General features: G+C 46.6%; 1 pseudogene; it reads left to right on the forward strand.

Annotated features, from left to right (window-relative positions):
- The first annotated feature begins 8,224 nt into the window (after positions 1-8,224).
- LOC100451848 (dual specificity mitogen-activated protein kinase kinase 2-like) lies at positions 8,225-9,853 on the forward strand (annotated as a pseudogene).
- Positions 9,854-10,107: the final 254 nt, after the last annotated feature.

Genomic DNA, 10,107 nt, shown 5'->3' on the forward strand with positions numbered 1-10,107 from the left:
GTGATCCGCCCACCTCGGCCTCCCAAAGCCCTGGGATTACAGGCATGAGCCACTGTGCCTGGCCCGTTTTAGCTATTTGAAGCTATATAATATATTATTGTTACATCCAGTCATCCTACAGTGGTATAGAACAGGGGTCCCCAATCCCTGAGCCATGGTCGCCTAACAGTCTATGGCCTGTTAGGAACCGGGCCACACAGCAGGAGGTAAGCAACAGGCTACCGAGCGAAGCTTTATCTGTATTTACAGCTGCTCCCCATTGCTCACATTACTGCCTGAGCTCCGCCTCCTGTCAGATCAATGGCAGCATTAGATTCTCACAGGAGCACGAACCCTATTGTGAACTGCGCATGCCAGGCTCCTTATGAGAATCTAATGCCTGAGGATCTGTCACTGTCTCCCATCACCCCCAGATGGGACCGTCTAGTTGCAGGAAAACAAACTTAGGGCTCCCACTGATTCCACATTATGGTGAGTTGTACGATTATTTCATTACATATTAATATTATGATGTAATAATAATAGCAATAAAGTGCACAATAAACGTAATGTGCTTGAATCATCCTGAAACCATCCCCCACTCCCCAGTCTGTGGAAAAATTGTCTTCCATGAAACTGGTCCCTGGTGCCAAAAAGGTTGGGGACCACTGGTATAGAACACTAGAACTTCTTCCTTCTACCTAGCTGTAATTTTGTATCATTTAATAAACATCTCTCTAACTCCCGCTTCCCTCTGCCCTTCCAGCCTCTAGTAGCCTCTGTTTTACTTTTTACTTTTATGAAATCAACTTTTCTTAGCTTCCACATAGGAGTGAGAACATGCAGTATTTAACTTTCTGTTCCTGGCTTAATTCACTTAACATAATGTGCTACAATTCTATCCACATTACTTCAGATAACTGGATTTCATTCTTTTTTCAATAGCCGAATAGTGTTCTGTTGTGTGTGTATACCACATTCTCTTTACCCATTCATCTGTTATTGAACACCTAGGTTGAGTCCATATTTTGGCTATTGTGAATAGCGATGCAATAAACATAGGGGCACAGATGTCTCTTTGATATACTGATTTCTTTCCCTTTGAATAAATGCCCAGTAGTGGGATTGCTGTATCATATGGTAGTTCTATTTGTAGTTTTTTGAGGAACCTCCAAGTCTTCTCCATAGTGGCTGTACTAGTTTACATTCCCACCAACAGTGGATAAGAGTTCCATTTTTCCACATCCTCACCAACATTTGTTATTTTTTTGTGTTTCTGATAATAGCATCCTAACTGGAGTGAGATGATACTTCGTGGTGGTTTTGATTTGTGTTTCCCTGATGATTAGTAATATTGAGCATTATCTTATATATTTGTTGACCATCCATTTGTGTGTCTTCTTTTGAGAAATATCTGTTCAGATCATTTGCCCTTTTATTTATTTATTTTATTTATTTATGTTTTTTTTTTGAGATGGTCTTGCTCTGTCACCCAGGCTGGAGTACAGTGGCACGACCACGGCTCACTACAACCTCTGCCTCCCGGGTTGAAGTGATTCTCCTGCCTCAGCCTCACGAGTAGCTGAGATTACACCCACGTGCCACCACACCCGGCTAGTTTTTTATATTTTTAGTAGAGAGGGGGTTTCACCATGTTGGCCAGGCTGGTCCCCAACTCCTGACCTCAAGTGATCCACCCTCCTGACCTCAAATGATCTGCCTGCCTTGGCCTCCTAAAGTGCTGGGATTACAGGTGTGAGCCACCATGCCTGGCCCATTTGCCCATTTTTTAAATTGAATTATTTGCTTTTTTGCTGTTGAAGTGTTTGAATTCCTTGTATGTTCTAGATAATAATCTCTTGTTGGATGAATAGTTTACAAATATTTTCTGTCATTCTGTTGATTGTCTTTTCACTCTATTGATTATTTCCTTTGCTGTGTAGAAGCTTTTTAGTTTGATATAATCCCATTTGTTTATTGTTACTTTTGTTGCCTATGCTTTTGAAGTCTTATAAAATCTTTTCCCAGACCCATGTCCTGAAGCATTTCCCCATGTTTTCTTCTAGTAGTTTTATAGGGTTGGGTCTTACATTTAGGTCTTTGATCCACTTTGAGTTGATTTTTGTATAGGATGAGAGTCAGGAATCTAGTTTCATGCTTTTGCATATGAATATCCAGTTTTCCCTCAACGATTTATTGAAGAGACTATCAATAAGGGTTCTTGGCACCTTTGTCAAAAATCAGTTGGTTATAGATACATGGATTAATTTCTGGGTTGTCTATTGGTCCAGTGTTCTATGTATCTGTTTTTATGCCAGTGCCATGCTGTTTTGCTTACTACAGCTTTGTAGGATATTTTAAAGTCTGATAGTGTGATGCCTCCAGCTTTCTTTTTGCTCAACATTGCTTTGATTATTTAGGGTCTTTTGTGGTTCCACATACATTTTAAGATTTTTTTCTATTTCTATGAAGAATGTCATTGGTGTTTTGATAGGAATTGCATTAAATCTATAAATTTCTTTGTGTAGTAAAACTTTGTTCTGAATGCTAAAACTGTAGGTATAAATAGGATGGCACTGCTGGCTCAGAGGAAGGCCTGATTAGCCGGGGTTCCCCCCAATAGCTCTGACTTCACTAGTACCCAACCTTCTCTCAGTACTTTGACGGATTAAGACAAAAATATCACACCATAAGTCTGATGCTGAAACAAGTTTGTTCCTTTAATGAGATAGTTTTTGACAAATTGGATCCAACATCTCCTGTTAAAATGGAAATACATATTTAGAGTCGTGGTAGGGCAGGTAGACAAGTAACAAGCCTGAGTGGCCATCAGCACATTAGTATGAATTAATTTAGGAACAAAGAAAAACTTCCTGGGAGGATATGATCTATAATGGGATGGTTGGGGGGGTTGTTAGTGGTGGTGGTAATGGGTTATTTTAATTTTGAATGTGTGTGTTGCAGGGAAGGAAAAATGTTGGTGGAGAGTTCAGAGCCAAAGCCATGCTGAGTGACAGGTGGAAGACAGTCTGATGGATCATAGTCACTGTTCTTAAAGAATACATAATTCAGGCTTGCATGAGACAAGATGAACCACTGACATCCTAATTTCTCAAAGTCATCATTGGAAATGGAAAGAAGAGCCAGGATTTATTGGAGGGTATGGTCACACAGAAGGGATTCATGAAGGTGAGGGACCCTTTCACCTCCCTACTGGGCAGAAAGCACTTGCCAGAAGAAAGGGTTGCAAAAGAAGGTTGAATTCAGCAAGAAAAGTGCCTTGGGCCAGTCTCTGTACTGCTAAGTAGGGCTTACTACCCTACCCTGCCAATCCCTACATAGGCCCTGTCTTCAGTAAACACTAGAGTTCACTTACCTTCCATTCCAAGAACCAATCTGACATCTGCTGTATTAGTCTGTTTTCACACTGCTGATAAAGACATACCCAAGACTGGCTAATTTACAAAAGAAAGAGGTTTAATGGACTTACAGTTCCACATGGCTCGGAAAACCTCACAATCATGGTGGAAGGCAAGGAGGAGCAAATCACATCTTATGTGGATGGCAGCAGGCACAGAGAGGGCTTGTGCAGGAAAACTCCTGTTTTTAAAGCCATCAGATCTCATGAGACTTATTCACTATCACGAGAACAGCATGGGAAAGACCTGCCCTCATGATTCAATTATCTCCCACCAGGTCCCTCCCTCCCACAACATGTGGGAATTCAAGATGAGATTTGGGTGGGAACACAGCCAAACTACATCATCTGCTGTGCCTCATCCCACAGATAGCAGAGCTTCCTCCTAATCTATCAAGAGTTCAGCATTTAGTGAGTGGTCAGGATCTCACCCTTCATTTAACCAACTAACCACCACCAACCAACCACCACCATCAGAGGTGGGCCTAAGGTGGGCCTTGGGGTCTCTGGGAAGTGGGCCATGCTCAGTCTACATCCCAATGTGCTACGGCTCCTGACACCCTGAGCAGGGGCTCTCCCTTGCACACACCAAAGGAATGACTGGACTTAAAAAACGTGCCAACTTGCTTATAAATCAGTCTCTTCAGAGTCTACAATTCACCGAGCCATAAAACCTCAGAGCTTCAAAGATGCTTAGAAAATATCAAGGCCAATGTTCCCAAGAAGACTCAATGCTGCCATTTTACAAAGGAAGAAACTGAAGTGCAGAGAGATTAAGGGGCTTGTCCAAGTCACACAGCTACTTAGTGGCAGATCTGTAACTGGAAAGGTTTCAATTCACACTCAATGTTCTTTCCTCTAGAATCTAACCTCTGCCCCCTTATTTTTGGCATGAGAGAGAAGGATTATATTTATGTCTCTAGAAAAGCTGTGCTTTTGGATTGAATTCTGATTTTCTCTTCTCAAGTCTCATTGAGAACCACATGAAAAAACTCTGCTGGATTTGAGTTAAAAAAAAAAAAAAGAATCTGAAGAAAAAAATAGCAAAATCTGGTATCCTAATGAGATAATGAATGCACAAGTACTTTGAAAGAGGTACAGCACTTCAGTGCTTTTCAGATATGAGGTTTTATCATGTTCTTGAAAGAAATGCATAGGCTTTACTGACATGGGGGCTGGGGCTGGGGCCCTGGCAGAAATGGGGAAGCACAGGCTGTGGCAAGGGGGGTTTCTCCAGAAGGCTGACTCATTTCTTGGCTGTCCCAAGCTTGGAGAGCCAGATTTCTTAGGGTTGTTTACCACCTTAGTAAGGAACTGGTGGAGGGTTTTTTTCTGGAGTTAAGCACTGCAGGAAGAGCTGCCCACAGTACGGGGGTGGGTCATCTGCTTCTGGACTGCCCAGGCCAACTGTGGTTACCCCAGTTAACTGTGGTGAGCTGTCCACATAACCAGCCTTCTGGATCTGCCTTTCAAGGAGTCCTGCTGTGCTTCTCCCTGCTGAGGCCGCTGAAAGGGCATAGGCAATTGCTAGAGGTGAAGAAAAAGTCTGTAGCTAAGCTATAAAAACAGGCGTCCTGAATCTGGCTATATCCTGGTGATCTTGCATATAGGATGAATCCTAAGAAAAGGTAAGTCTTGTTAATGTGCACAGCACACCAGCCAGTGGGATGGCGTGCCAGTCAGCAGATTTTCAGTTTCAAAATAACTGAAAATCCATTTTTATCTGACTTAGACAAAATGAAACAAAACACCAAACCAACAAACAACAACCACACAATTTCACTGATCACATAACTGAAAAGTCTAAGGTTAGGGCTTGTTTCAGGAACCACTGATCTTGTGGCTCAAACTATGTCACTGGAACTTGGTTTAACCCCATCTCAGCTCTACCTTTCCTCAGTGTTACCTTCGCTCTCAGGAGCCCTGGGGTAGCCCCCAGTGGCTGCAGGTCATCTGTAATCCCAGGGGGTCCCAGCAAAAGAGAGAGGGAATCTCTTTCAGTAATGGTCCTCCTCCCCAACTAAATTAGAGGCTTCATTCTGACTGGACCAAGTTAGAGCACATAACCATCCCTGGGCTCTGATTGGCCAGAACAGAGTCCAGTGCTCCACCTGCCAGGTGGAAGGGTAGATCTCTCCCATGCTCACTGAGCCTGAGACAGGAGGTGGGGTGGCTTCCCAAAGGAAATCTAGCATGCTGGTACCAGAACGGGGAATAGGTGCTGGGCTTGGAAAAATAACAGACAAACATTCAGTGCTACCCATTTAAGCATTTGAAATAGTTTCCCTTCAAAATCAGAGTGATCAAGTCTCACACACATGAGATTCTGTCTCAGATTTCTGGTAGCTTGAATGGAGGGTGTACAGAATCACGTCTTCATAAATGTTTAACTTCTAAGGTTTGAAGTGCAGATATTGGTCTGGGTATCCCTCCCAGAAATATTTGCATTTTCTGCATTTTCTTTGTAATATTTTATTTTATTTTTATTTTATTATTATTATTTTTTTGAGACAGTGTCTCAGTTACCCAGGCTGGAGTGCAGTAGTGCGATCTTGGCTCACTGCAACCTCCGCCTCCCAGGTTCAAGCGATTCTTGTGCTTCAGCCTTCGGAGTAGCTGGGACTACAGGTGTGAGCCACCACGCCTGGCTAGTTTTTGTATTTTCAGTAGAGACAGGGTTTTGCCATGTTGCCCAGGCTGGTCTCGAACTCCTGGCCTCAAGTGATCCACCTGCCTCAGCCTCCTAAAGTGCTGAGATTACAGGCGTGAGTCACTCACTGCACCCGGCCTATATTTGAATTTTAAAAAGTGATTCCACACCTTAACCTAACCATAATGGGAATTGGATTAGAGAATAGTGGGAATTTCAGACAAGCTGGTGAGGGTGAGAAGTAAGGGAAGAGAAATGTTATGGAACCTCTCACATAAAAAGTGCACAGTGGCCTACACCTATATGGATGTGAGGCTGCTCCTGATAGGAAATATCCCCAAACCCCTTGTTTGCAGTCCATGGCCCCAGTCTCAACTCCATCAAATCATGATGCTTCCCCTGAGATCATGATTGCGTTGCCCAGTTTCCTCTCTGACCAGACCTGATTCTACAGACAAAAGCCAACCTCCTCACTTCGATTCTCCTGGATTCTTTTCTCCTCTTCACATCTACAGCCGCTCTTCTAACTTCTTACTCCTGTTGCAATTCCAGATATTCCAGAGACAGGACATCTCCAAGGCACCCCAGGGCCCCAAATAACAAACCTTATTTGTTTCCCACCTCACACAATCTGAACTCTTCTGCCTGCCCTTTGAAACCCTTTGCGATCACCTCCAACCTTATTTCTTGCTCCTCCTCAATACAGCCTGTTCTGGTTGGCACAGCCTCACCTCTTACCTTTGCCACGATGCTACTCCTGCTATGTCACTCAGTTCTGCATGGTGAGTCTCCTCCATCCACTGTGATCTGGAACCACGTCATTGTCAGTGGAGGCTGAATACAACTGGAATTTTTTATGGGATTCTAACAGACCTGTCCCCGATAATGACATGCCCCTAATTTCCGTTCTTTACTGACTACTCATTGGCTGTATCACTCTAGTTGCACAAATGATCTGTATCTCCCTCTATGCATGCCTACTAGGCCCAGGGAAGTAATATAGTTTTTGTAACTAGGAGTGGTAAAGATGATGGCTAATTGGAGAGAGTAAGCTCAAGTTAAAAGCATTCAAATTCAATTTTTTTTTTTTTTTTTTTTGAGACAAGGTCTAGCTCTCTTGCCCAGGCTGGAGTACAGTGGCATGATCACAGCTCACTGCAGCTTCAAACTCCTGGACTCAAATGATCTTCCCACCCCAGCCTCCCGAGTAGCTGGGACTACAGGTGCTCACCACCACACCCAGCTAATTTTTTTAAACAAATTTTTGTGGAGACAGAGGTCTTTCCATGTTGTTCAGGCTGGTCTTGAACTCCTGGGCTCAAGTGATTCTCCCATCTTGGCCTCCCAAAATGCTGGGATTATAGGCATGAGCCACCGTGCCCAGCTCAAATTCAAAAATTTTAAGACATTATGGGACAAAGAAAATTCACCTGTCCATCCAAATAATGTAATGTGCAATAAATCTGCAACAACTGCTTAAGCTTGTCTTGAAGTTTTTCTGTTTTGCAGGACTCTTCCTGGGCAGTACATTTCCTTCTCTTCTAGTGGAGTTAGAATTTATTGCTTACAACTCTTTCAGAAAATGGCAGTAATTAGAAATGGAGTCTGAGGAGGGGGATTTGCTCAAAATACGAGTATCATTTCTTTACCATTTTTCTTTAGCAATGTATTCTGTAATCATAAATGAGCTACATGAAGAGTTGAGCACAGCCTGGAAATATTGCATGTTTAATATCAGCCTCCTTTCCCTTCTTCAGAATTAAACTCTGGATCCTTCCTAGACTTGGCCAGTTCCAAGTCACGACTTCTTCAGATACACTCGTGCTGTAAGAAGCAGTAAAGTTTAGTGGTTATGATCACAGACCTAGAGCTGGTCTATCTGGGTTTAAAGCCAGACTCTATAGCTTCCTGGATGTGGCTGTCTGTTTAACCTTGGGCAAGCTAGGTGACCTCTGTTTGCCTCAGTTTCCTCATTTGTGAAGTGCGGATAATAATAGTACCTACCTCATGTCATCGTTTTAAGGATTAAATAAATTAACACATTTAAAATATAAGAAGTTTGAAAAGTTCTTGGACTCCGGCTGCAGCGTCAGCCTCCCTCGGGCCTCGGCAGCGGCGGCGGCTCGCTCGCCTCAGCCCCAGCGCCCCTCGGCTACCCCCGGCCCAGGCCCGCAGCGCCACCCGCCCTCGGCCGCCCCGACGCCGGCCTGGGCCGCGGTGGCAGCCCCGGGCTCGCGTAGGCGCCGACCGCTCCCGGCCCGCCCCCTACGGGCCCCGGCTAGAGGCGCCGCCGCCGCCGGCCCGCGGAGCCCGGATGCTGGCCCGGAGGAAGCCGGTGCTGCCGGTGCTGCCGGCGCTCACCATCAACCCTACCATCGCCGAGGGCCCGTCCCCAACCAGCGAGGGCGCCTCCGAGGCAAACCTGGTGGACCTGCAGAAGAAGCTGGAGGAGCTGGAACTTGACGAGCAGCAGAAGCGGCTGGAAGCCTTTCTCACCCAGAAAGCCAAGGTCGGCGAACTCAAAGACGATGACTTCGAAAGGATCTCAGAGCTGGGCGCGGGCAACGGCGGGGTGGTCACCGAAGTCCAGCCCAGACCCTCGAGCCTCATCATGGCCTTGAGATCAAGCCGGCCATCAGGAACCAGATCATCCGCGAGCAACAGGTCCTGCACGAGTGCAACTCGCCGTACATCGTGGGCTTCTACGAGGCTTTCTGCAGTGACGGGGAGATCAGCATCTGCATAGAGCACATGGATGGCGGCTCCCTGGACCAGGTGCTGAAAGATGCCAAGAGGATTCCCGAGGAGATCCTGGAGAAAAGTCAGCATTACGGTTCTCCGGGGCTTGGCGTACCTCCGAGAGAAGCACCAGATCGTGCACCAAGATGTGAAGCCCTCCAACATCCTCGTGAACTCTAGAGGGGAGATCAAGCTGTGTGACTTCGGGGTGAGCGGCCAGCTCATCGATTCCATGGCCAACTCTTTCGCGGGCACGCGCTCCTACATGGCTCCGGAGCGGTTGCAGGGCACACATTACTCGGTGTAGTCGGTCATCTGGAGCATGGGCCTGTCCCTGGTGGAGGTGGCCATCGGAAGGTACCCCATTCCCCCGCCCGACACCAAGGAGCTGGAGGCCATCTTTGGCCGGCCAGTGGTCGACAGGGAAGAAGGAGAGCCTCACAGTATCTCGCCTCGGCCAAGGCCCCCCGGGCGCCCCATCAGCGGTCACGGGATGGACAGCCGGCCCGCCATGGCCATCTTCGAACTGCTGGACTATATTGTGAACGAGCCGCCTCGCAAGCTGCCGAACGGTGTGTTCACCCCCGACTTCCAGGAGTTTGTCAATAAATGCCTCATCAAGAACCCAACGGAGCGGGCGGACCTAAAGATGCTCACAAACCACGCCTTCATCAAGCGGTCCGAGGTGGAAGAAGTGGATTTTGCCTGCTGGTTGTGTAAAACCCTGCGGCTGAACCAGCCCGGCACACCCACGCGCACCGCCGTGTAACAGTGGCCGGGCTCCCCGCGTCGCGCTGGTGACCTGCCCACCTTCCCTGTCCACGCCCCGCCCTTCCAGCTGAGGACAGGCTGGCGCCTCCACCCACCCTTCTGCCTCACCCCTGCGGAGAGCACCTTGGCGGGGCGACAACTGCGCACGCAAGAACGGGGGTCTCCTCTCCTGCCGGTCCCTGCCGTCGTGCCTCTGGGGACGGGCGACGCTGCTGTGTGTGGTCTCAGAGCCTCTGCTTCCTTAGGTTACAAAACAAAACAGGGAGAGAAAAACCAAAAAAAAAAAAAAAAAAGAAGTTTGAAAAGTTGGGAAACACTGGGTAAACTTGTTTTTAAACAGTGTATTAGTCAGCTTTTCAAATAATATGGCCAGTATCTTTTTCTTCAACCCTTGGACAACCCCCTATTTAAGACAATGAGTCCAGGCCAGGCACGGTGGCTCACACCTGTAAACCCAGCACTTTGGGAGGCCAAGGAAGGCCAATTGCTTGAGCCCAGGAGTTGGAGACCACCCCAGGCAACATAGCAAAATGTTGTCTCTACCAAAAAG

This window comes from Pongo abelii, chromosome 6 (genome assembly GCF_028885655.2).
Source record: "Pongo abelii isolate AG06213 chromosome 6, NHGRI_mPonAbe1-v2.0_pri, whole genome shotgun sequence".
Taxonomy (NCBI): domain Eukaryota; kingdom Metazoa; phylum Chordata; class Mammalia; order Primates; family Hominidae; genus Pongo; species Pongo abelii.